The sequence below is a fragment of the Phyllobates terribilis genome, unplaced genomic scaffold, assembly GCF_046119375.1.
Source record: "Phyllobates terribilis strain yellow unplaced genomic scaffold, ASM4611937v1 Scaffold_1__5_contigs__length_1240528914, whole genome shotgun sequence".
NCBI classification, from domain to species: Eukaryota; Metazoa; Chordata; class Amphibia; order Anura; family Dendrobatidae; genus Phyllobates; species Phyllobates terribilis.
The window spans coordinates 1,163,490,087-1,163,514,597 of NW_027362761.1; the positions used below are offsets into that span (position 1 = coordinate 1,163,490,087).

Genomic DNA, 24,511 nt, shown 5'->3' on the forward strand with positions numbered 1-24,511 from the left:
TAGGTGTAGGGTATAGCGGTAGTATGGCAGTGCAGTTGCTGTTGCAGTAGTATAGTATAGCAGTAGTATAGTGTATAGTGTATAGGTGTAGTGTATAGGTGTAGGGTATAGCAGTAGTATGGCAGTGCAGTTGCTGTTGCAGTAGTATAGTATAGCAGTAGTATAGTGTATAGCAGTAGTATAGTGTATAGGTGTAGTGTATAGCAGTAGTATGGCAGTTGCAGTAGTATAGTATTTGCAGCCTTCCTCCCTTCCTCCTCTCCCTCCCGCACCAGACAGTGAGCTGCTCCCAAGTTCCCACGAGGTTCTTTGTTTATAATCTGCAAACCGGGAAGTACTATTCCATTTCCAATATAGGGGGATATACTTTTAACAACATCTCTTCCCTATTAACACCGGTAAGGTTATCCTTCTTCTCTACCAGTAAACTATGACCCGCATACTATGTCATAGTAGAATCCTACATGAAGAACTACAGTTTTGCCTATTTAATCCTAATTATTTTATTTGTGTTCAGTCAGCCTCCCCTAGTGCCGGTTCACTATGGTATCGCTGGAAGTTTTATAACCCCCTGCCAGGCAGTCGTGCAGCTCAGAAGTTCGCAGACACCAGTGAAGGCAGAGGTGTGTAGACAGCAGGGGGAGGGGGCGCTCGCTGTCCTGTCTGCTTGTGGTACTTTCTCAGTCCGTTTCCTTCTTATTGTCCCTGTATAAGTGCAGGAAGGTTCTGTATCTGCTCCTTGTGGACTGTAAGGACCCAGGTAACGTGCGCCCATTGTTGTGGGACCTCATGTCAGGAACGCCGGTCATACACGGGCTCTGTGGCGCCCTCTACCGGCCAGAGCGGCACATTGCAGCCGTGTGCTCAATAATAACATAAAAGATGGCAAAGTAACCTCAGGCCACAAACTGCAGCTGTCACCTGTAACATCCCCTGTATAGACCTGCAGACCACCTCTGCACTGTGCAACTATGTGTATTATCTATCTGCACTGTGCATCTTTGTATTTGTGCACTCTACATCTATGTATATGTGTATCAGTGTGTTCTTGCAGATGGTTTCCTTCCCACTGGTCTAATATAAATATATAGATCTGTTGTTTATCTGTACTCAACTCCACCATTCTGTTTAGATCATCTATGCACACACACACTATATATATATATATATATATATATGTGTATATATGGGTCACCATATGATGCAAGGTGGTATAAGTTGTATTAAAATGTTTATATATGTATATAAACACATATATAGTGCGAATTAATGAAAATATGGATGGATATTACACATATGGAGAAGTTTAAGACCTTTTTGTGTATCGCATAATGTAGAATGCATTGGTGTGTGTATGGGATGTATCTGTACATAGATTTGTTGGATATATCTATCCTCTTTACCTATCTATATATTTATCTCGTCCATGTATCATCAATCCATCTCGTATCTATTTACCATCTTTTTATTTATATCTGCATCTGTCTGTCTATCCTTCTATCCATCCATATATCTATTATCTATCCATATATCTATCCATCCTCTATCTATCCATATATCTATTATCTATCCTCTATCCATATATCTATCTATCCACCCTCTATCTATCTCATATTTATCTATTATCTATCTGTATTAGAGTTGAGCAAAATGATTTGCAGGACCAGAAGACCGAGAGCCACCAGCTACCGGTTGCCGCATTGGATGAGTAGGCCCGGGGCGACATGTTGGGCCACAGTGATGTGGCAGGTAGGAGGTTCGCAGGGTTCTGGTCCGGCAGTGATGGACTTACTGATGTGATCACTGCTCTGCAAATTTTTTTTGCAAAACTCTTAATATCTATCCCATGTTTCTCTCCGATCTTTCTCTGCATGTATCTTCTAATGTATTACATGCATGGTGTCGCCGGCCCGAGCTCTGTACGCTCAGCGTTGCCCCATAGATGTATGATTACACATCTAAGTGTTTCCATCGGTTTGTGGCAGATTTCTGTGCACCCCCCTCCTGCGGCCGCTCTGCCCTCCATTCATGCCTCCTCCTGCCCAGTCAGTGGTTTGCACAAAGTTACTTCCTGAGAATTAAGCACCAGGGCTTGAATTACTATGTGTAACCCAACTCCTGAGCAGCTGCTTTCATAAACTCTCCTCCTGGGCCCACAGAAATCATGGCAGGGTCACCACACACCTATGGTTAACCCTCCACATGCTGCTGCATCATAATAACACAGCCGCATACGTGCGGGGGGTGTTATCGTGCTCCCCGGCCTTTATTCTAATCATCTCTCGGCCTGGTGGTTTGTGCCGAGCTCCATAATTATAATCTTGCAGCAGCGGGCAGGACAATGAGCATATGGATGGGGCATGGCCGCTGTAATCCCAGCCGCTCCGAATTACAGATGGTCTGTATAGATCTCTAGAATTCAGGATAATTGCTCAAAAAATTTGTTTTAGAAGTTTGGTTATTGTATTATTGAATTGACCTGAAAAGTTCACAATCTAATCTTCATATAGCTGGACCCTGCAGCGTGTCCCACATTTCCAGGAAGCGTGTAATGACTTACCTGGTTCCAACTGTTACATTACGAAATTGGGGACAATATTCTAGATATATCTGTCGCCAATATCTCTGTATACATGTTTCTTTACAGCTTCTATATCCGTCAATATTTATCTCTGTACCCACCGCTCTCATCTCTCTTCTATAAGATCCACCATAGATGTCAAAAGAAACCAGTCAAAACGTTGCCTTCCTGCTTTCTAGCCTTCCTTCCTCCCTCTCTCCCTTTCCTTCCTTCCTCTCTCTCCCTTTCCTTCCTTCCTTCCTTCCTCTCCCTTTCCTTCCTTCCTCTCTCTCTCCTTCCTCTCTCTCTCTCTCCCTTTCCTTCCTCTCTCTCCCTTTCCTTCCTCTCTCTCCCTTTCCTTCCTCTCTCTCCCTTTCCTTCCTCTCTCTCCCTTTCCTTCCTCTCTCTCCCTTTCCTTCCTCTCTCTCCCTTTCCTTCCTCTCTCTCCCTTTCCTTCCTCTCTCTCCCTTTCCTTCCTCTCTCTCCCTTTCCTTCCTCTCTCTCCCTTTCCTTCCTCTCTCTCCCTTCCTTCCTCTCTCTCCCTTTCCTTCCTCTCTCTCCCTTTCCTTCCTCTCTCTCCCTTTCCTTCCTCTCTCTCCCTTTCCTTCCTCTCTCTCCCTTTCCTTCCTCTCTCTCCCTTTCCTTCCTCTCTCTCCCTTTCCTTCCTCTCTCTCCCTTTCCTTCCTCTCTCTCCCTTTCCTTCCCCTCTCTCCCTTTCCTTCCCCTCTCTCCCTTTCCTTCCCCTCTCTCCCTTTCCTTCCCCTCTCTCCCTTTCCTTCCCCTCTCTCCCTTTCCTTCCCCTCTCTCCTCCTTTCCTTCCCCTCTCTCCCTTTCCTTCCCCTCTCTCCCTTTCCGCTTCCCCTCTCTCCCTTTCCTTCCCCTCTCTCCCTTTCCTTCCCTCTCTCCCTTCCTTCCCCTCTCTCCCTTTCCTTCCCCTCTCTCCTTTCCTTCCCCTCTCTCCCTTTCCTTCCCCTCTCTCCCTTTCCTTCCCCTCTCTCCCTTTCCTTCCCCTCTCTCCCTTTCCTTCCCCTCTCTCCCTTTCCTTCCCCTCTCTCCCTTTCCTTCCCCTCTCTCCCTTTCCTTCCCCTCTCTCCCTTTCCTTCCCCTCTCTCCCTTTCCTTCCCCTCTCTCCCTTTCCTTCCCCTCTCTCCCTTTCCTTCCCCTCTCTCCCTTTCCTTCCCCTCTCTCCCTTTCCTTCCCCTCTCTCCCTTTCCTTCCCCTCTCCCTTTCCTTCCCCCCTCTCCTTTCCTTCCCTTCCCTCCTCCTTCCTCTCTCCTCTCTCTTTCCTTCCTTCCTCTCTCTCTCCCTTTCCTTCCTTCCTCTCTCTCTCCCTTTCCTTCCTTCCTCTCTCTCTCCCTTTCCTTCCTTCCTCTCTCTCTCCCTTTCCTTCCTTCCTCTCTCTCTCCTTTCCTTCCTTCCTCTCTCTCTCTCTCCCTTTCCTTCCTTCCTCTCTCTCTCTCTCCCTTTCCTTCCTTCCTCTCTCTCTCTCTCCCTTTCCTTCCTTCCTCTCTCTCTCTCTCCCTTTCCTTCCTTCCTCTCTCTCTCTCTCCCTTTCCTTCCTTCCTCTCTCTCTCTCTCCCTTTCCTTCCTTCCTCTCTCTCTCCCTTTCCTTCCTTCCTCTCTCTCTCTCTCCCTTTCCTTCCTTCCTCTCTCTCTCTCTCCCTTTCCTTCCTTCCTCTCTCTCTCTCTCCCTTTCCTTCCTTCCTCTCTCTCTCTCTCCCTTTCCTTCCTTCCTCTCTCTCTCTCTCCCTTTCCTTCCTTCCTCTCTCTCTCTCTCCCTTTCCTTCCTTCCTCTCTCTCTCTCTCTCCCTTTCCTTCCTTCCTCTCTCTCTCTCTCTCCCTTTCCTTCCTTCCTCTCTCTCTCTCTCCCTTTCCTTCCTTCCTCTCTCTCTCTCTCCCTTTCCTTCCTTCCTCTCTCTCTCTCTCTCCCTTTCCTTCCTTCCTCTCTCTCTCTCCCTTTCCTTCCTTCCTCTCTCTCTCTCTCTCTCTCTCCCTTTCCTTCCTTCCTCTCTCTCCCTTTCCTTCCTTCCTCTCTCTCTCTCTCCCTCTCTCCCTTTCCTTCCTTCCTCTCTCTCTCTCTCCCTTTCCTTCCTTCCTCTCTCTCTCTCCCTTTCCTTCCTTCCTCTCTCTCTCTCTCCCTTTCCTTCCTTCCTCTCTCTCTCTCTCCCTTTCCTTCCTTCCTCTCTCTCCCTTTCCTTCCTTCCTCTCTCTCTCTCTCCCTTTCCTTCCTTCCTCTCTCTCTCTCTCCCTTTCCTTCCTTCCTCTCTCTCTCTCTCCCTTTCCTTCCTTCCTCTCTCTCTCTCCCTTTCCTTCCTTCCTCTCTCTCTCTCTCCCTTTCCTTCCTTCCTCTCTCTCTCTCCCTTTCCTTCCTTCCTCTCTCTCTCTCTCCCTTTCCTTCCTTCCTCTCTCTCTCTCCCTTTCCTTCCTTCCTCTCTCTCTCTCTCCCTTTCCTTCCTTCCTCTCTCTCTCTCTCTCCCTTTCCTTCCTTCCTCTCTCTCTCTCTCCCTTTCCTTCCTTCCTCTCTCTCTCCCTCCCTTTCCTTCCTTCCTCTCTCTCTCTCTCTCCCTTTCCTTCCTTCCTCTCTCTCTCTCTCCCTTTCCTTCCTTCCTCTCCCTCTCTCCCTTTCCTTCCTTCCTCTCCCTCTCTCCCTTTCCTTCCTTCCTCTCCCTCTCTCCCTTTCCTTCCTTCCTCTCCCTCTCTCCCTTTCCTTCCTTCCTCTCCCTCTCTCCCTTTCCTTCCTCTCTCTCTCTCCCTTTCCTTCCTCCTTTAATCCCTTATTTCTGCCCTTGCTCCTTTCCTTACCATTGTCTTTCTTTCCCCTTTTCTTTTGTCCTTTCTTTCCCCCTCTCCTTCTGTATGTGTCTGTCCTATTGGCAGTATGTATACACATATATGTACCGTATGTGTGTTCCCTATACCGTTCTGTGCTGCCGGATGTCTCGGTGTTGTATAACTCTTGTAATGCTGCAGGTATGAGTGTGTCTCCATGATTCTTTTGGATCTTTTCCCTCCACTTCCTAGTAAATCTTTCATGGCCTCCTTATGGCCGCTCACACGTTGCACATGAAGCAGTCTGGCCGGGCGCTCCCTTCTCTTCTTTCCACCATGTGGCGCTTTAATACTGTCCTGTTGATATATTTATAGACAGACGCGCTATTTTCTTTCTCGTCTCCAGGGGATATTCCGACAAGGAGACCGTGAGAAAGTTTAGGCGAAGCGTAGCGTGTACATGTGTCGGCCTCGAGCATTTACTTCTTCTGTATACGTATACAAAAATATATATGTAATATTTACCGTATATACTATAGCGGATCCAAGACCCTTAGGGGAATGTTCACACTTCTTTTTTTTCCCCGCCTAAAAAAAAAAATGGTGGAAAAAGCAGTAACAAAATTATCAAAATAAAGGTCCTAATAATTTGTTGGGTTGAAAGAAATCGCTTCAGTTTAACAAACACTAAAAAAAAATAGTGATTTTTGAACCATCTAATGCTTACAACACAGATGTTTGTGACCGTCAGAAAGACGTAGTGTGAACATACCCTATAACGACTAAAAAAAAAAATAAAATATATGTTTTAATCACTTATTTTCCCATCCAAAAATAATAAATAAAAAAAACTCACCATGTCTGCAAAAGTCCAATATATCAAAATTATTTAATCTGTGCCTTAAATGATGTAAAGAAAAGTCAAAATAGCTTTTGGGTTACCGCACCGCCTCCAAAAAGTGCAGTACAAGCAAACAAAATCGCAGAAATATAGAACAACAAGTCTTTACACAAAAAAACAATAAAAATAGTTTAGACTCTTGGAAAACGGCACAAAACTTCATTTTTTTTTCTTTACAAAGTTCAGAATTTTCAGCCAATAAAAAAATAAATATAAGTTTGATATCGCCGTCATCGTTCTGACCTGAAAAATCATGTTACCAGGTCGCTCAATAAACGCCATAAAAGTGAACCCCCCCCCCCAAAAAAAAGCAATCTTTATTTTCATCTGGAATTTTTTTTTTAGGACACTATATAGTATAATAAAAAAAAAAGTTCATGTTTTGAGTGACTTTTTTTTTCCCTAGATGACCCAAAATCATATAAAATATTCCAAAAATTATCCACTCCTTCTGTTTTAGGACTTTTGAAAAATTTTCGTTCTGGACTATTAAATACTGGATTAAAGGAATTTCTGTACAATAAAAAAATAACAGGTAGCCATATAATGTGTGGGTGATCGGATGACGTTTGCGTCACCCTTGTTGCAGCGCTTGCTCGCCTCTCTCTTGTAAATGCTGAGTAATCTGCATGCACATCCTGAACTGCAGCTCAGCTGGATGATGTATTCATGCTCCTTTGTTAGGAATGATAAAGTTTTTTGAAAAGTTTAAAAAAAAAAAAAAAGTTACGTAGGAGTATTGTTGGCCAATCAGAGTGGGAAGTGGGCGTCCTTGGAGCAGGGGGAGGGGGCCTGTGCGAGTGAATAGTTCTTTTTATTTGTTTCGTGTGCTGAGGTTGTGTGGTCATATGCATGGAAGCAGCCAGGGGGAAGGCAAGCGTGCTGCACAGGTACATGTTATTACCAGGGCAGGGGGCTGCTTCCCACAGCCTGGACGTAGAGTATATGGACAACCCCTCGTAGTTCTTGCAACAAAAACCCCCTTCCTTTAACCCTTGTTTTCTTTTCTCCGTCCTAGATTTTGTGTTTTTTGTGCCTTCTGTTTAGTCTTGCATCGTTTCTATCTACGCCTGTCCAATTTAATTGTGTAAAAAAAAAAATCTCCTTTTTATCCTCCTCTTTTTTTTGTTTTGCAATCGGTCACCCCCCCCAAAAAAAATCACCATAGCATATGTATAAAACGGGTCAAAACCCAAAAGAAGAAAATTGCGACACGTCCTTTAAAACGAGGGGTGGGGGGGACAGCTGACGCGCGTCGAATTTCGACCCTCGTTTTGAGTTCCGGATTGCTTGTGATTTTTAATTATTTTATTTTTTAGGTATATATATTTTTTGGGATTAATGTTTGACATCCTGTATTGGACCGGGAGAGAGAATTGTAATTTTTGCACGTTGCGTCGTGTGTGCGCGCAGTGGGAGGAAGCAGAAGGATTTCTATTAAAAGAAAGAAAAAAAAAATATTTTCTTGGGAACTGTTAACCAGTTGGGCGACCTAGACTCTCTGAAGGATTCATGAGGGGCATTTGATCCCCTCGCTGCTTAACCCCTGGTGTGCTGGGAGGCTTTGAAGCTCCTGCTAGTCTTTGAGGCCTTGTCATAACACTTTTTGTCCACCTTGTGCCACCAGGAGGGGGGATTTCTGTGAAGGCGAATGCAAAGCAGCAGCTGATTTTTTTTTTTTTTTTTTTTAATTCGACAGAGGGGTTATGCTGGGTGAGACGTGACATCATGAAATTGACAGTACTCAGCTCCCATGCTTTTGTATATTAATAGCAACCTCTTGCAGGCAGTGGCAAAAAGGCTTTAAGAAACCAAGGAAGGCCTACGGTGGCTTGTAGGATTTTTTTTAGTTTTTTTTTCTTTAGGCCTCAGGACAGGCACGAAAACAACAGCTGGATCTGTCGGCCGTGTGCTTTTCCTATAGCTGAGCTGATTTGCACAGGCAGACATTAATAAGTGCTTTGCAATTGCTGAGCTAACTCTCCTAAAGTTGTTTTTATGGGTTAAACTACCCTGTGATTTTGTGGTTTTCTTCATGCTGAGCATATCTATTTATTTATTTTTTTAAAAGGGGCACACTCTTTTTTTTTTTTTTAAGACCCCCTCTGCAATAAAAAAAAAAAATTGACTTTAGATAGTAGATTATACCCCTGGGGGCGGAAATGTGTGGAGGTTTAATATAAAGCAGCAGCTGTGATTCGACATAAACAGGGAGGGGGGAGAATGGAAACTGTTTACATTAAGAACTCACTAAAGTCAGCCGCGGAGTGCTCTAATTTCATCCATGTTCAGCCTAGAGAACACGTTTTATTTCAGGAGCATGTTAGGTTGGGACATGTGTTCGCACTTATGGATGGTGGGGAGGGGAAGTGCGACACTGGTAGAGTATTGTTAAACTTATACTGGCTCTCCGCCTAAGATTAAATGGCACTGTGTGGGTTTCAAAAAAAAGATAAAACACACATATATTTTTATATATATATATATATATTTTTTTCATTAGTACCAAATGGCGACTTTTTTATTTGGTTATGAATTTTTATTTTTATTTTTTTTTAACGTCCCTAGTTTGTATGAAATCTACCCCTTTTCCCATACCGTTTTTTTTTTTTTACGAGCATGGCATTGAGCCCTATGTATCACCTTGTAAAAAAAAAAGGTGTGCTAAAATGATTGGATATTTGCCTGCAATCTCCCCCCTCCTTACATAAACCTCCTTTCTACTGCAGGATTTGCCATAACTGTGTAAAATCATTCATTTAATAACCGCAGCTTCATGCAAAATATTAATGATTTAATTTTTTATTTTCTAGTATTTTTTTTGTAGTGCTTTTTTTTTTCTTTTTTAGTTTGGTCTGTACTTTTTATATCATTTTTGAAATACTTCTCAAACTTTTTCATTTTTTTTTTTTTTTAATTTAGAATTGTTTGTTTTGGGTTGGTCTTAAACTTATACTTTGCTTGTGGGTGTATCCGTGTTCACTATGCTTTTTAAAGCGGAATTATCATTTCTCCTGACATGTTCTATTTTCTTATTAAAAAAAAAAAAGCAACGCTGGGGTCTTTCTGCTTTATGATAGTGAATCTGGACTTAAAGGTATCATATCCGCTCTCCTGAAATGTCTGTTTTAGAAGATACTTATATTCTGCCTGAAAAAAAAAAATTCTGGGGTCTTCTCCTGCATTATAACAGTGAATCTGGCCTTAAAGGAATCATATCCGCTCTCCTGAAACATCTGTTTTAGTAAATACTTATATTCTCCATGAAAAAAGCAGTCCTGAGGAGCATTTTATTGTAACTCTATATTGTACTGTTTCTCTTTTATACCTCTTTGAAATTGGGAATAATTTGACTTCTGGGCACTTCTCCTTGTAGAAGGGGTGTGTCTCTACATAGTCTGATGTATTCAGCACTGATTGGATAAGGCGAGACTGTGTGTAGACACGCCCCCAGTTGGTAACACCCAGTTATCAATGTATTTATAGGAGGAATGGCACAATGCACTGTTTTAAGAAAAGACTCTCCTGGATTGTTTTTTAGGGAATGCAAATCTTTACTGTCAGGGGAGTTGACAGGTCCCATTTATGGTCAGATTCACCGTCATAACGCGGGAGAAGATCCCAGCCTGAACTATATGGCCAATATATTCTCTATGATGCTATTCGTTCTGGTCATTAAACAGGTTCCTTAAACATTCCTTATTACGCTTGTGTCCTAATGTGGAGTCTCTCAGCACAAAATGACCGTTCAAACCAAGCACAGTCATGGCCAAACATTGCAGTGCATCTTTCTCTGCCCTTTTCTGGCTAATGTAACACCAAAGCTGTCACTCAAGGAAAGAGGGGGAGCGGAGATGGAGGAAAAACAAGTTGTTGGGAAGGTGCACTGAAATGTTCGGCCGAGCACCTGTGCTTGGTTTGAACAGTCATTTTGTGCTGACATACTCCCTTTAATTAGGGACATAGTTTAATATTCTGATTTATAGTAATACATACCATAGTTGTTTGACTTCATGGGATTTTTTTTTAAACTTTGTTTTCCTGTAGAATTTTTGTCGTGATTATTTTTGACCATTTGGTACAGTGGTGGTGGCCGTTCTGTTTGCAGGACCACTTTTTATTAGCTATAGCACTTTCTTTTAAAGGCCCGAGCTTTATTGTCATTGGTATGCTGATGAGTAAGGGACCTCTTGTATTTCAGTGTCTCTTAAATTCATTAATAAAAAGTTTAAAAACACAATTTTTAAAGCCAAACATGTTACCTAGTCTTTTTGAAAATGTCATGTACCTTTTGGGCACTTTTTGCCAACTTCGGAGAAATCCATGGAGCCTGGTGGCTAATAAGCCCTAAAGTTATGTAACTTGTCCCTAACTTTTTGAGTCATTTATTAAAGACTTTTTCTCAAAATGTTATCCCCTATCACAGTATAGGGGATAACCTACTGATTGATGAGATCGCCCACGACCCTGAAATTAAAGTTCCAGAACCCAAGAACATGTCTGCAGAGCTCTCGGCTATTTCTGGCAGACCCTTAGACAATGGGACTGCCCTACTCCGCTCTAGACCAGGCTCTTCAGAACCTGCTTACAGGGTTTCAGAATACCAATCTTGGAAAGGAAACAACTTAATATTTTGGGAAATAACTTTTAAGGTCTACAACATGTTCTGTTTGGCCTTTAAACATTTTTAATCTGCTTGTAAAATCTGCAGTATTTGCAGATTTTGTGTAAGCCTTTTTTGAAGTTTATAGATAGAACTGTATGAATTATCCAGGTGTTCCCCTAGCTGCTCCCCTTCAGTAAGAAAATTTGTGTGGTCTGCAAACAATTTCTGTGGACTCCAGCTTGAGCATGACTACTTTGAGTAATGACTGGAGTCCTCATCTTGTTAAGGCAGGCAGTGGTTGGGTTGGTCCAGTCCACCAGAGCATAGGTGGATCTTCTGGTGGGCCTTAACCACAACCGAACGGCCCATGAGGTCGACATGTTCTGAAGAGCTGGAGAGTAAAGCTTCCATTTCCTTTTTGGTGGTCCCAAAATTGCCTAGTTTAGCCCTTGCTCCATAGCTGAGGTAAGGGATATATGGCTACTTGCACTAGTTTAGTGACTTCAGTAGTCTATGGCCTACGCCCGCAAAATACTGCTTTCTGAAGCCCAGTAGTAGACGTAGTCCCTTCGATTCAAGGTGTTTCGGAAATATGTAAAGTATTTCTGCAAGAACCAGAACCAACCACCTTCTTGTAGGTAATTTCAAATCCTCGATAATGTCACAGGAGTCTCTTAAAGTAAAAACAAAAATTGTGTGTAGAATGGACCATAAATTGAAACTCCTACCATACTTTTCCCAAAGTCCGTTGTAGCAATAGAAGAGCAAGTGAGATGTATCATTGCATGAAAATGTCCATACATGGTTAGCCTTGGGAAGAACTCCCCAAAACCAGAGGCACTGTAATCCTCCTAAGCTGAAAATTTGCTTCAATGTGCACATGTCCATGTGTTTGTCACCGGTCCTTAGCTTCCAGAGTAATTCGTAATTCCACTGGTGTAGATGGAGATCACGACTCCTTGCCCTCAGAACATTCCATTGTATGACTTGCTCTCCAGCCATCTCCGCCTATTGATGTATTGCCCATTAGTTTACTGTGCTTTAGATAACGACTTCAGAATACGTCATATAAAGGTATCTCAATGTTATTATAAATGATTATCAAAGAGGACGATGATTAATTCAAACGTTGGTCGAAGAAGCTTCTGGACCTGGTGTTTAACTTTCGCCCGCAGATGAGACTTTGCCCACGTGATGTATCGGGCAAAATTGAGTCTTCTGCCAACTCCAATAAATCTGCGTTCTTTTTACATGTATGCAATGTCTTTTCTAACTTTTATAAAATCGGGGAAGATCCCATTTAAAGAGGACCCATCACCAGATCACAAATGGCCAGTTCTAGTTATTTAATTCCCGCTTCTCCTCACTTTTTTTTGTAAATGCGCCATACATTTCCAGAGGTATGGGCCTTTTTATTTAGTGCTAATTTTTATGACCTTTCGAGTGGGCGTGGCTCAGAGTTCCCTGGGGGTGTGTCTTTAGGCTGCTCTGCATAATTAACCCGTGAGCACCGCCCCCTTGTAAAAAAAAAAACCTTAGAAATTATCAGCAAATAAAAAATCCCATATCTCTGGAACTGCATGACAGATTTTTTTTAAAAAAATCTGTAAACATAGTCCCCAATTCATCATTGCCTTTGCACCTTTTTTTTATATAGTTTTACGCTTTTTTTCCCACCCAATTTATTATTCTATTTGTGCCATTTTTGAAGTCTTTTTTTTTTTTTTTTTTTTTTTTGCTTCAAGGGTGAACTTTAGTGATTTCAGATGTTTTTGCCTCCTTCATCAATTGCAACTTTTTGAAAAGTCGCAAAATTTGGCACAACTTCACTCCACCCCCCCCCCCCTTTGTGTCATTTTTTGCTTGTTTTTCAAAAGTTGTATCCTTCGCAACATTTGCCCAGAAATCAACTTTTTTATGCTTAAAAAGTTGTAAAAATGGATGACGACACGAAAGAAGCCCCCTTTTTTTTAACTTTGCGGCAAATTCATGAACCAGGCATGTTAAACTCCAATATGCATGATTTTTAAAGGGGATGGACATGCCCATTTTAAATTAAGTACTCCCCCATGCAAAATAAAAATACTAAGTATTCACCACCTTCAACTGAATGGTTCCAACAATGTCTGCACCTTTAACCCTCTCCCAATATCTGCTCTTGACAGAGATTTTGAAGGTCCATACATATATAATCGCCTGATCCGGTTGAGTTTTGCTGTACCTTTCTGCTTAAGGTGATGCATTGCAACAAACCCTCAGCTCTGTAGAACATCAGTAGGTTTCCAGGTGTAAACATGGTTGTTCCCATAAAAAAAATAATTTACGTAGAACGAGAAAATACCTTTTTATTTTTAAGTCTTCCATCACTTATTTTTTGCCTATTTTTATGTCCTCTATTGCCCTGCAATTGGAGAAATGTAATAGTATTTTAGAAAAACATTTATAAATTTTTTTTTTAACTCTGAGGCCTTTAGCCAAGTTGGAGCATTCTTTACACCTCGGTGTACAAATCCGGATGAGATATTTACTCGAGATCCCTTCGTCTTCCCGTGAATTACTTTGTGGTTCTGACTTGCAAAGCTTGAGAGCGACGTGTCAAATCTGTGCTGAAATATTCCATTGAGTAGTAGTATACATAGCAGGTCATGAATCCAAAATATGTTCCAATAACAGGAGGAAGCCGGACCCATCTCAATCCCGCTCTTTTCGTCTCATAAATGGAGGAAAAACAAATATCAGGCCCGGGCCAGATCCGTTCCTTATTTTTTGACCTTTAGGGACAAATTAGGATATGACATTTAGGGAGATTACGGTTGACGTCTACCCAGAATGGTACAAGTGGATGTATGACACCGGAGGACGCTTTTCCTGTCCAAAATGTATTTATTTTGGCTTTTTTTTTGAAAGAACACTTGGCTTCTTTTTCAATAGCTAGTTCATTAGGAGGCAGCGAGGTATAAGGCACTTTGTGCCATTTGTCACCAATTGACCTTGTAAGACCCGATTATGCCCTTGCCAATCGAGAAGAGATGATTGCGTGTGTTTTTATGTTTCCCCTCTTCTCTCGTTCTACTGGTAAAGACCTGCCAAGCCTGTTGTTGGATCCTGTTTTATGGCCTCCCTGGGTCAGTTTCCTTAAGTTGAACGTATGTCAACAGGAATGAGTGGAGGACACTGTTATACTACACCAAACTCTACTACACAACACTATTCTATCATACTGTACCGCACTACACAACAGTATACTATTCTATATAATACTTCTTTGTTGTATTCCACCTCCCTTTATTGGACTTTTCTACACTAAGCAACCTACTCTTATATAGTGTACTGATGTGCGCTACACTGTGCTTCACTACTCTATTCTAAAATATTCTAGTATGTTCGCGTAAAGTGTGAGAGCGTTGGCGGAATTGCCAAATCCAAAATAGTTGGCTGCAGACTTGCAGTTTGGCATGCCAGGATTCGGCATGTTATTACCCAGTACTGTGAATGCGTGAGGTTTCCTGTCAAATAGGTGACCTCTAACTTATTTTTACCTCACGCCGATGGTTTCAAATCCTGGCTGGAAAAAATAAGCGCCATCGAAGACAACGGGAGGCGGTATGTGGACAGTAAACGTAATATGCTCTGAAATCCTTATGAAACTAAAGCCGTGAGACCGTACCTTATACCCTACACCGTGCTGTACTACAGTATTTACTACACTAAATCTGTACTATATTACACTGTTTAGTATTATTTATTATGCTTTGCTTATATAGCGCCATCATATTCTGCATTTCTTTACAGATACCATCATCACTGTCCCTATTGGAGCTCACAATCTAAATTTCCTGTCGTTATGTCTTTGGAGTGTGGGAGGAAACCCACGCAATCACGGGGAGAACATAAAAACTGCTTGCAGATATTGTCCTTGGTGGGATTTGAAACCAGGACCCCGGTGCTGCAAAGCAACAGTGCTAACCACTGAGCCACCGTGCTGGCCCATTGGTGCGCTATTCTGTACTATGTATGCTATTCTACACTTCTTACTAGGGTTGAGCAAAATAATTTGTGCTACCCTGGCTTCCGATCCGGCCCTCCGTGGCAGTCTGACCAGTTTTCACTTTGGTGGCCAGCGCCTAGTAAACGCCAAAGGCACCCAATATGCCGGGCCGCCTACCGAACAGGATGCCGGACTAGGGCAGTGCAAATCTTTTTGCACAACTCTGTATCCTACACTATTTTATATTTATTTTACTCACTTAGCACCATTAATTCCACATCGCTTTATCATCACTGTCCCCATTGGGGCTCACAATCTAGATTCCCTATCAGTGTGATATTGAAGTGTTGGAAGAAACCGGAGAACCCGGAGGAAACACACGCAAACACGGGGAGAACATACAAACTCATTGCTGATGTTGTCCTTGGTGGGATTTGAACCCAGGACCCCAGAGCTGCAAGGCTGCAGTGCTATCCCCCGGGGCACCGTGCTGTCCCCCGGGGCACAATTTTATACCACACAGTAGTGCACTATTCTTTATACTATGCTAAAATACCATCTATGTAGTATATTATGTAGTGATGTAGTATATTATGCATTTGACTGTACTGTAGTGCACTACAGTATACTACACTGTCGTTTGCGATACTATGCTATGTCACACTGTGCCGTACCATACCAAAGTGTGTCATGCCATGCCATACCGTATTATTCTGTATCCTTTACTACTTTTTTCTGTAGTACATGTTGTTACACTGTAGTACACTTCAATATACTGCGCCGTCCTGTACTACACTGCATAAATCCTTACTAATAGTGTTCACTGCCTCGCTATACTACACTGTACGGTATTATACAACGCTGTGCTGTACTATATCCCCACAGGCTCCAGGTTGTACTGTACTCCGATACTCCGGTAGTCAGGGAGCTATATACAGCGAGGGGCCATGACGCGTTACACTGCCCAGCCTATTAGTGTTGTGCTACACGTCGTAGGGACTAAACATCTTGATATGTGGTAAACACGCTCTCTGTCATAAAGATAAATGGTGAGAGAATCCTCCTTGGGGGATAACATGAAGTCAGGACATATTTGGCGTGTTTGGGAGAAGAAAAAAATGCCCCCACAGGTATTTTCCAAAAGTTATAAAATTGTAGACAGCTGTATTCAGTGTTTACTCCGCTCATTCATTCACGCCTTCAGACCTTCGTCAGGAAAAGTGAAACGCCGCTAGGAGCCCCTATGAAAACGCTAGGGCCGCTTGTCTCAAAGACTAATGAATTGTTGCCATTTTTATTTTATAGGCCTTCTCAAAGGTCTCAAGGAGGAAAAACTTTGTCGCTCATAGCAACCAATCACAGCGCAGCTTTCATTTTTTAAACCGCTCTGGTGAAATGGAAGCTGCGCTATGATTGGTTGCTATGGGCAACAAACACCAACAATGATAAATCTTGCCAGTTCAGCCATTTTTTTTTTTTTTAGTAAACCTCTTAAAAATGCGTGTAGCTTTGCCATTCGGAGGCCTTTGAGTGCTGTAATCATCACTTAATTTGTGAACCCCTGTATTTTAAATAGGTGGTCAAAGACTAAAAATCATGGCTTCTTGCTTTCAAAAAACGACGCCACACTTGTCCACCGGTTGTGTTGTTGTATTAAAGCTCGGCCCCCATTCACTTCAATGTAATTAAGATCCACAGACAGGTCCTGTGGTTAATGTTTGAGGATGAAAGCAGCCATGTTTTTTTTTTAGTCGCGGACAACCCCTTCAAACAATGTTCGCATCTTGTCGACAGAAAAATCACATGACACATTATTAGGAAAGAATGGTTGTCGCATGACGACTGATGAAGGCCTTGCTTAGTGTAATATGCGTCAAATTCATTGAGACGTGCACCTCCTAATGATTTCGGGGCCACCCTCAGTTACCGTTCGCCAACTTCAGAAACGCACTCCAATCAAGGACACCACTTTCGGGGCGTAAATTATGACAAATATGGCGGTTGTTCTCATCCATTCCTCCCCCCTCTAATTTCCGCACACTTCTAAAACTAGGTAAACCTATCGTATCGCAAAAAGTTGTCAAGTTCGCACATTTCAAACCTTTTTAATGCCAGATTTCTGGCAAAAAAATAACTTTCCAAGAGTTTTTTTTGCTTAGTATAGAATATTTTTTTTGTTATATAAAACATTGAGTATGGCTAAAAAGCTAAAAAAAAGTTTTTACAGACTTTTTTTCAGATATTTCTGAACATTTACAATCTCTTGTCAACAAGTTTTTTTTTTTTTTCCATTTTTTTCTTTTGAGGTTCCCCAACCCCCTACCCTCCTCCCTCCTATAATCCGGTGTGTACAATACTCCATCTGTTTGACGTGTTTACCCTGTCAGCCAAATGTCTGGACAGGTAACCGCTCCTGTCAAAGGTAGATCCTGCCAAAAATCATCTGCCTCCGTGTTACTCAGTAATCTTTACTGCAGGGCGTAATATCCGTCCTCGCCTGCAACTCTCCCAACAATGAGCTGCAATTGAACTTTGAGGGGAGTATTATCGGGCCGGGTAGGGCAACTTTCAGTTCTGTTTTTTGTAAGCAAATCTGCTGACGTTGCCGAGGTGTGAGCCATGATTTTCTATGTAAATCATAAAAAAGTGTGTATATATACGTGTGTGTATATATACACTGGTCAAAAAAATAAAGGGAACACTCAAATAACATATCATAGATCTGAGTGAATGAAATATTCTCATTGAATACTTTGTTCTGTACAAAGTTGAATGTGCTGACAACAAAATCACACAAAAATCATCAATGGAAATCAAATTTATTAACCAATGGAGGCCTGGATTTGCAGTCACCCCCAAAATTAAAGTGGAAAAACACACTACAGGCTGATCCAACTTTGATGTAATGTCCTTAAAACAAGTCAAAATGAGTCTCAGTATTGTGTGTGGCCTCCACGTGCCTGTATGACCTCCCTACAACGCCTGGGCATGCTCCTGATGAGGTTGCGGATGGTCTCCTGTGGGATCTCCTCCCAGACCTGGACTAAAGCATCCGCCAACTCCTGGACAGTCTGTGGTGCAACGTGACGTTGGTGGATGGAGCGAGACATGATGTCCCAGATGTGCTCAATCAGATTCAGGTCTGGGGAACGGGCGAGCCAGTCCATAGCTTCAATGCCTTCATCTTGCAGGAACTGCTGACACACTCCAGCCACATGAGGTCTGGCATTGTCCTGCATTAGGAGGAGCCCAGGGCCAACCGCACCAGCATATGTTCTCACAAGGGGTCTGAGGATCTCATCTCGGTACCTAATGGCAGTCAGGCTACCGCTGGCAAGCACATGGAGGGCTGAGCGGCCCTCCAAAGAAATGCCACCCAACACCATTACTGACCCACTGCCAAACCGGTCATGCTGAAGGATGTTGTAGGCAGCAGATCGCTCTCCACGGCGTCTCCAGACTCTGTCACGTCTGTCACATGTGCTCAGTGTGAACCTGCTTTTATCTGTGAAGAGCACAGGGCGCCAGTGGCGACTTTGCCAATCCTGCTGTTCTGTGGCAAATGCCAAGCATCCTGCATGGTATTGGGCTGTGAGCAGAACCCCCATCTGTGGACGTTGGACCCTCATACCACACTCATGGAGTCGGTTTCTAACCGTTTGTGCAGACACATGCACATTTGTGGCCTGCTGGAGGTCATTTTGCAGGGCTCTGGCAGTGCTCCTCCTGTTCCTCCTTGCACAGAGGTGGAGATAGCGGTCCTGCTGCTGGGTTGTTGCCCTCCTACGTCCCCCTCCACATCTCCTGGTGTACTGGCCTGTCTCCTGGTAGCGCCTCCAGCCTCTGGACACTACGCTGACAGACATAGCAAACCACCTTGCCACAGCTCGCATTGATGTGCCATCCTGGATGAGCTGCACTACCTGAGGAACTTCTGTGGGTTGTAGAGTCCGTCTCGTGCTACCACGAGTGTGAAAGCACAAGCAACATTCAAAAGTGACCAAAACATCAGCCAGAAAGCATTGGTACCGAGATGTGGTCTGTGGTCTCCACCTGCAGAACCTCTCCTTTATTGAGGGTGTCTTGATAATTGCCAATTTCCATCTATTGTCTATTCCCTTTGCACAACAGCATGTGAAATTGATTGTCAATCAGTGTTGCTTCCTAAGTGGACAGTTTGATTTCACCGAAGTTTGATTTACTTGGAGTTATATTCTGCTGTTTAAGTGTTCCCTTTATTTTTTTGAGCAGTGTATTTATAGAAGTCTGTATATATGTACAGGGTGGGCCATTTATATGGATACACCTAAATTAAATGGGAATCGTTAGTGATATCAACTTCCTGTTTGTGGCACATTAGTATATGGGAGGGGGAAAACTTTTCCAGATGAGTGGTGACCATGGCGGCCATTTTGAAGTCGGCCATTTTGGATCCAACTTTATTTTTTTCAATGGGAAGAGGGTCATGTGACACATCAAACATATTGAGAATTTCATAAGAAAAACAATGGTGTGCTTGGTTTTGATGTAACTTTATTATTTCATGAGTTTTTTACAAGTTTATGACCACTTATAAAATGTGTTCAAAGTGCTGCCCATTGTTTTGGATTGTCAATGCAACCCTCTTCTCCCACTCTTGACACATTGGTAGCAACACTGCAGAAGAAATGCTAGCACAGGCTTCCAGTATCCATTGTTTCAGATGCTGCACATCTCGTATCTTCACAGCATAGACAATTGCCTTCAGATGACCCCAAAGATAAAAGTGTAAGGGGGTCAGATCGTGAGACCTTGGTGGCCATTCAACTGGCCCATGACGACCAATCCACTTTCCAGGAAACTGTTCATGTAGGAATGCTCGGACCTGACACCCATAATGTGGTGGTGACCATCTTGTTGGAAAAACTCAGGGAACGTGCCGTCTTCAGTGCATAAAGAGGGCAACATATCATCATGTAGCAATATCAGATATCCAGTGGCATTGAGGTTTCCATTGATGAAGAATGGCCCCACTATCTTTGTACCCCATATACCACACCATACCATCAAGATACGAGGTGAGCAGCATCTGAAACAATGGATACTGGAAGCCTGTGCTAGCATTTCTTCTGCGGTGTTGCTATCAGTGTGTCAAGAGTGGGAGAAGAGGGTTGTATTGACAATCCAACACAATGGGCAGCACTTTGAACACATTTTATAAGTGGTCATAAACTTGTAAAAAACTCATGAAATAATAAAGTTACATCAAAACCAAGCCCACCATTGTTTTTCTTATGAAATTCTCAATAAGTTTGATGTGTCACATGACCCTCTTCCCACTGAAAAAAATAAAGTTGGATCCAAAATGGCCGACTTCAAATTGGCCGCCATGGTCACCACTCATCTGGAAAAGTTTTCCCCCTCCCATATACTAATGTGCCACAAACAAAGAGTTGATATCACCAACCATTCCCATTTAATTTAGGTGTATCCATATGAATGGCCCACCCCGTATTAATGTGTTTATGTACGAGTGTATTCACAAATATGCAAAGAGAGAATGAATATGCGGCACCCGCCAGTGTAAAAAAAAAAAGAAAAAACTACAGCAGATTTTACAGCATGATAGCATGTGAAACACTGCAAAGCACATACAACAGCCGTTTCGCTCTGAACATGCTCTTCTTCTTGGTCCCAAACATATTAACCAAGTATAGATGTATGTATGTGTGTGTGTGTATATATATATATATATATATATATATAAATATATATATATATATATATATATATATAAATGAACGAAGAAAGGCACAGGTAGCTGCTGGGGCGATTGAAGGAGAAGGGTTTATGAATGAGATGTTACTAAGGTGGGGGAGAATGCAGGGCAGCCGGGGAGAGTCAGCCTGGGACTGGGCTCGTAACACCCCCCTTCTTACTGTTGCTTTTACGTCCAACAACTGGTATATACTGTAAAAACATATTTGTATTCGAATGCAACGTTGTGTCAAAATTTCAAAGCAATCGGTGAAGAACTTTTGGAGATTTAAGATTTTGAACAAACGAACATTTACATTTTTATATATAAATAAATATATATCGATATGCACGTGTGTGTTTGTATGTGTGTGTATACATATATATATATATATATATAGATATATATAGATATATATATAGATATAGGTGTATATATATATATAGGTATATATATATATATATATATATATATATAGATATAGGTATATATATATATATATATATATCTGTGTATATGTATATTATAAAATATATGTATATATATTATATATATATAAATACCAATGTGTTTGTGTGTCTACATATACCGTATGTATGATTTCTTTTTTTATTATAAGGTGTAACGCTTAGGACAGACGTTATCCTGGTGTAACAGGTGTGAGCCATGATTTGTATGTAAATCATACATTGTGTATCTTTATATATGTAAATATGTGTTTTTCTTTCCCTTATTCCCACAGTCATAACTTTTTCTTATACTATTCTTTCAACATACCCTATTAAGCTTTTTTTTTTTTTTTGCAAAACAAGTTGCGGTTTCGAATGACATTCATTTTACACTGGATTCCAAATGACCTGGCAACATGATTCTTCACCTCGATATGATTACCGCTATAGAAAACCCTTCGTTGTTTTTATATATATATATATATATATATATATATATATATATATATATGTGATTAAAAAAATTCCAAACGAGAGTAATCAAACTGGGTTGTCACCATTTTGTGAGATCTGTAACTTTTCTTTAAATTTTTTTTTTCCATTGGTGAACCTGTGTGAGGTCTTGTTTTTTTTGCTTGTTTTTATTGGTAATATTTATTACTAAACAGGAAGTTTTTTTTATTTATTTTTGTTGCATTTTACTTTGTGTAGGTTTGGTGAACTAGAATAGCAATTCTAATTTTTTTTAAATTTTTTTTATTATATCTTGAACATTTTATGGGCGTGGTGACTCCAAATAAGTTGATTTGGTATTTTAGAATTTTTTTTTTTTCTTTTTATGACTTATTTTTTTAATCTCCCATTTGAGCATTTGAAGCTGCGAACATCTGATTGTGTGTGTGTATATGTATATACAGGTATGTGTGTGTGTATATATATGTGTATATATATATATTGTATAAATATATATTGTGTATATATAATGTGTATGTATATATACGATGGGTAGAACTCGCGATTGCTTTTAAGCTGACTTCCTCTCTGCACTGTACAGTATTTTTAGAAGCGGCAATCTGTCCAGAGCAGACTTCCTCACTCATTGAGGACATGTATTTCAAAAGCTGGCATATTCTGAGGCTCTTGACCTTGATACCCTTATGTGGCCTTAGTTAGCTTTAAAGGAACCCTCTGTTAAAAGTATGGCTGCTTTCTTCCAGAAACAGACTTGTGCATGTTTTCGGCAGCATATCCTGCAGTTCCACAAACAGCCTGTAGGCTGGGGTGGCGTTGTGGAGCCGATTGGTGTTACATTTTTTTTTAAAAGGAGCCATGTTTTCTAGTCTTAAAAACCACTTTGGGCCTAACGAGATGAATCTTGACACAGTGAGGTGCTCTTTTTAAATCCCTGTATCACATGCTGCCTACTAAACTCCTGCACTATGCAAACCAGTATAAAATGATTCCCAGGAAATAAAATATTTATCCAAAAAATTAGATTATTTTTTTATTTCTATAGCTCTTCCCATTTGTATCGTGTGTGTGTATGTATGTATGTGTGTATATATATATATATATATATATATATGTATATCATATATTTTTTTTTGTCTGTATGTGCAGATATTTTATTAAACTGTGTGCCCACCATGCGGATTTAATGCATTTCCGCCGCGAAAACGCATTAAAAATGCTTAAGTTGTCTGCCGTGTTTCCCAATGATAATCCGCATGTGCTGCGCACATGCTGCGGAGATTTCCGCTGCTGATTATCATTGCGGAAAAATCCAATCCGCAGCACAACCATTTCTTGTGCATAATCGCGGCAAAATTGCTGCCATTGACTTGCATTGAACCACATAACATCCGCATGTATGCATACTGGTGTTAAGCGGTTCAATGCGCGGATGGTACCCGGGTCTCCAGACCCAGGTACCATTAGTAAAAAAAAAAAAAAAATTAAAACGTAAAAAATAAAAAAACATTAGAATTACTGTATTTTTCGGACTATAAGACGCACCTAGGTTTTAGAGGAGGAAAATAAAAAAATAAAAATGTAAGCAAAAAATGTGGGGAGGGGGTCTTCTGCTGATACTGGTATAGGGGTAATGTCCCCCAATTCTGACAATATCGCCCATCCTGGTATATATGCTGCCCCCCTTCCTTTTATATGTGGTCCCCATCCTCGTATGCATGGCACCCCTCATCCTTATCCTGGTATGCATGGCACCCCTCATACCTATCCTGATATGCATGGAACCCCTCATCCCTGTCCTGGTGTGCATGGCACCCCTCATCCCTGTCCTGGTGTGCATGGCACCCCTCATCCCTGTCCTGGTGTGCATGGCACCCCTCATCCCTGTCCTGGTGTGCATGGCACCCCTCATCCCTGTCCTGGTATGCATGGCACCCCTCATCCCTGTCCTGGTATGCATGGCACCCCTCATCCCTGTCCAGGTATGCATGGCACCCCTCATCCCTGTCCTGGTATGCATGGCACCCCTCATCCCTGTCCAGGTATGCATGGCACCCCTCATCCCTGTCCTGGTATGCATGGCACCCCTCATCCCTGGCCTGGTATGCATGGCACCCCTCATCCCTGGCCTGGTATGCATGGCACCCCTCATCCCTGGCCTGGTATGCATGGCACCCCTCATCCCTGGCCTGGTATGCATGGCACCCCTCATCCCTGGCCTGGTATGCATGGCACCCCTCATCCCTGGCCTGGTATGCATGGCACCCCTCATCCCTGGCCTGGTATGCATGGCACCCCTCATCCCTGGCCTGGTATGCATGGCACCCCTCATCCCTGGCCTGGTATGCATGGCACCCCTCATCCCTGGCCTGGTATGCATGGCACCCCTCATCCCTGGCCTGGTATGCATGGCACCCCTCATCCCTGGCCTGGTATGCATGGCACCCCTCATCCCTGGCCTGGTATGCATGGCACCCCTCATCCCTGGCCTGGTATGCATGGCACCCCTCATCCCTGGCCTGGTATGCATGGCACCCCTCATCCCTGGCCTGGTATGCATGGCACCCCTCATCCCTGGCCTGGTATGCATGGCACCCCTCATCCCTGGCCTGGTATGCATGGCACCCCTCATCCCTGGCCTGGTATGCATGGCACCCCTCATCCCTGGCCTGGTATGCATGGCACCCCTCATCCCTGGCCTGGTATGCATGGCACCCCTCATCCCTGGCCTGGTATGCATGGCACCCCTCATCCCTGGCCTGGTATGCATGGCACCCCTCATCCCTGGCCTGGTATGCATGGCACCCCTCATCCCTGGCCTGGTATGCATGGCACCCCTCATCCCTGGCCTGGTATGCATGGCACCCCTCATCCCTGGCCTGGTATGCATGGCACCCCTCATCCCTGGCCTGGTATGCATGGCACCCCTCATCCCTGGCCTGGTATGCATGGCACCCCTCATCCCTGGCCTGGTATGCATGGCACCCCTCATCCCTGGCCTGGTATGCATGGCACCCCTCATCCCTGGCC

At 42.7% G+C, this 24,511-nt stretch overlaps 1 protein-coding gene across 2 annotated transcripts in view; it reads left to right on the plus strand.

Moving 5' to 3' along the window:
• The first annotated feature begins 569 nt into the window (after positions 1 to 569).
• The window catches only part of FAM53A (family with sequence similarity 53 member A), a 79,502-nt gene continuing 55,560 nt past the window's right edge, over positions 570 to 24,511 (plus strand). Inside the window, exon 1 of one of the 2 annotated variants that reach the window (XM_073649106.1) lies at positions 570 to 623. The gene's annotated coding sequence lies outside the window, so the exon portion shown is untranslated. Of the gene's footprint in view, positions 624 to 6,976; positions 7,121 to 24,511 lie in introns of those variants that run through there. The other variant, XM_073649105.1, reaches the window with a different exon arrangement.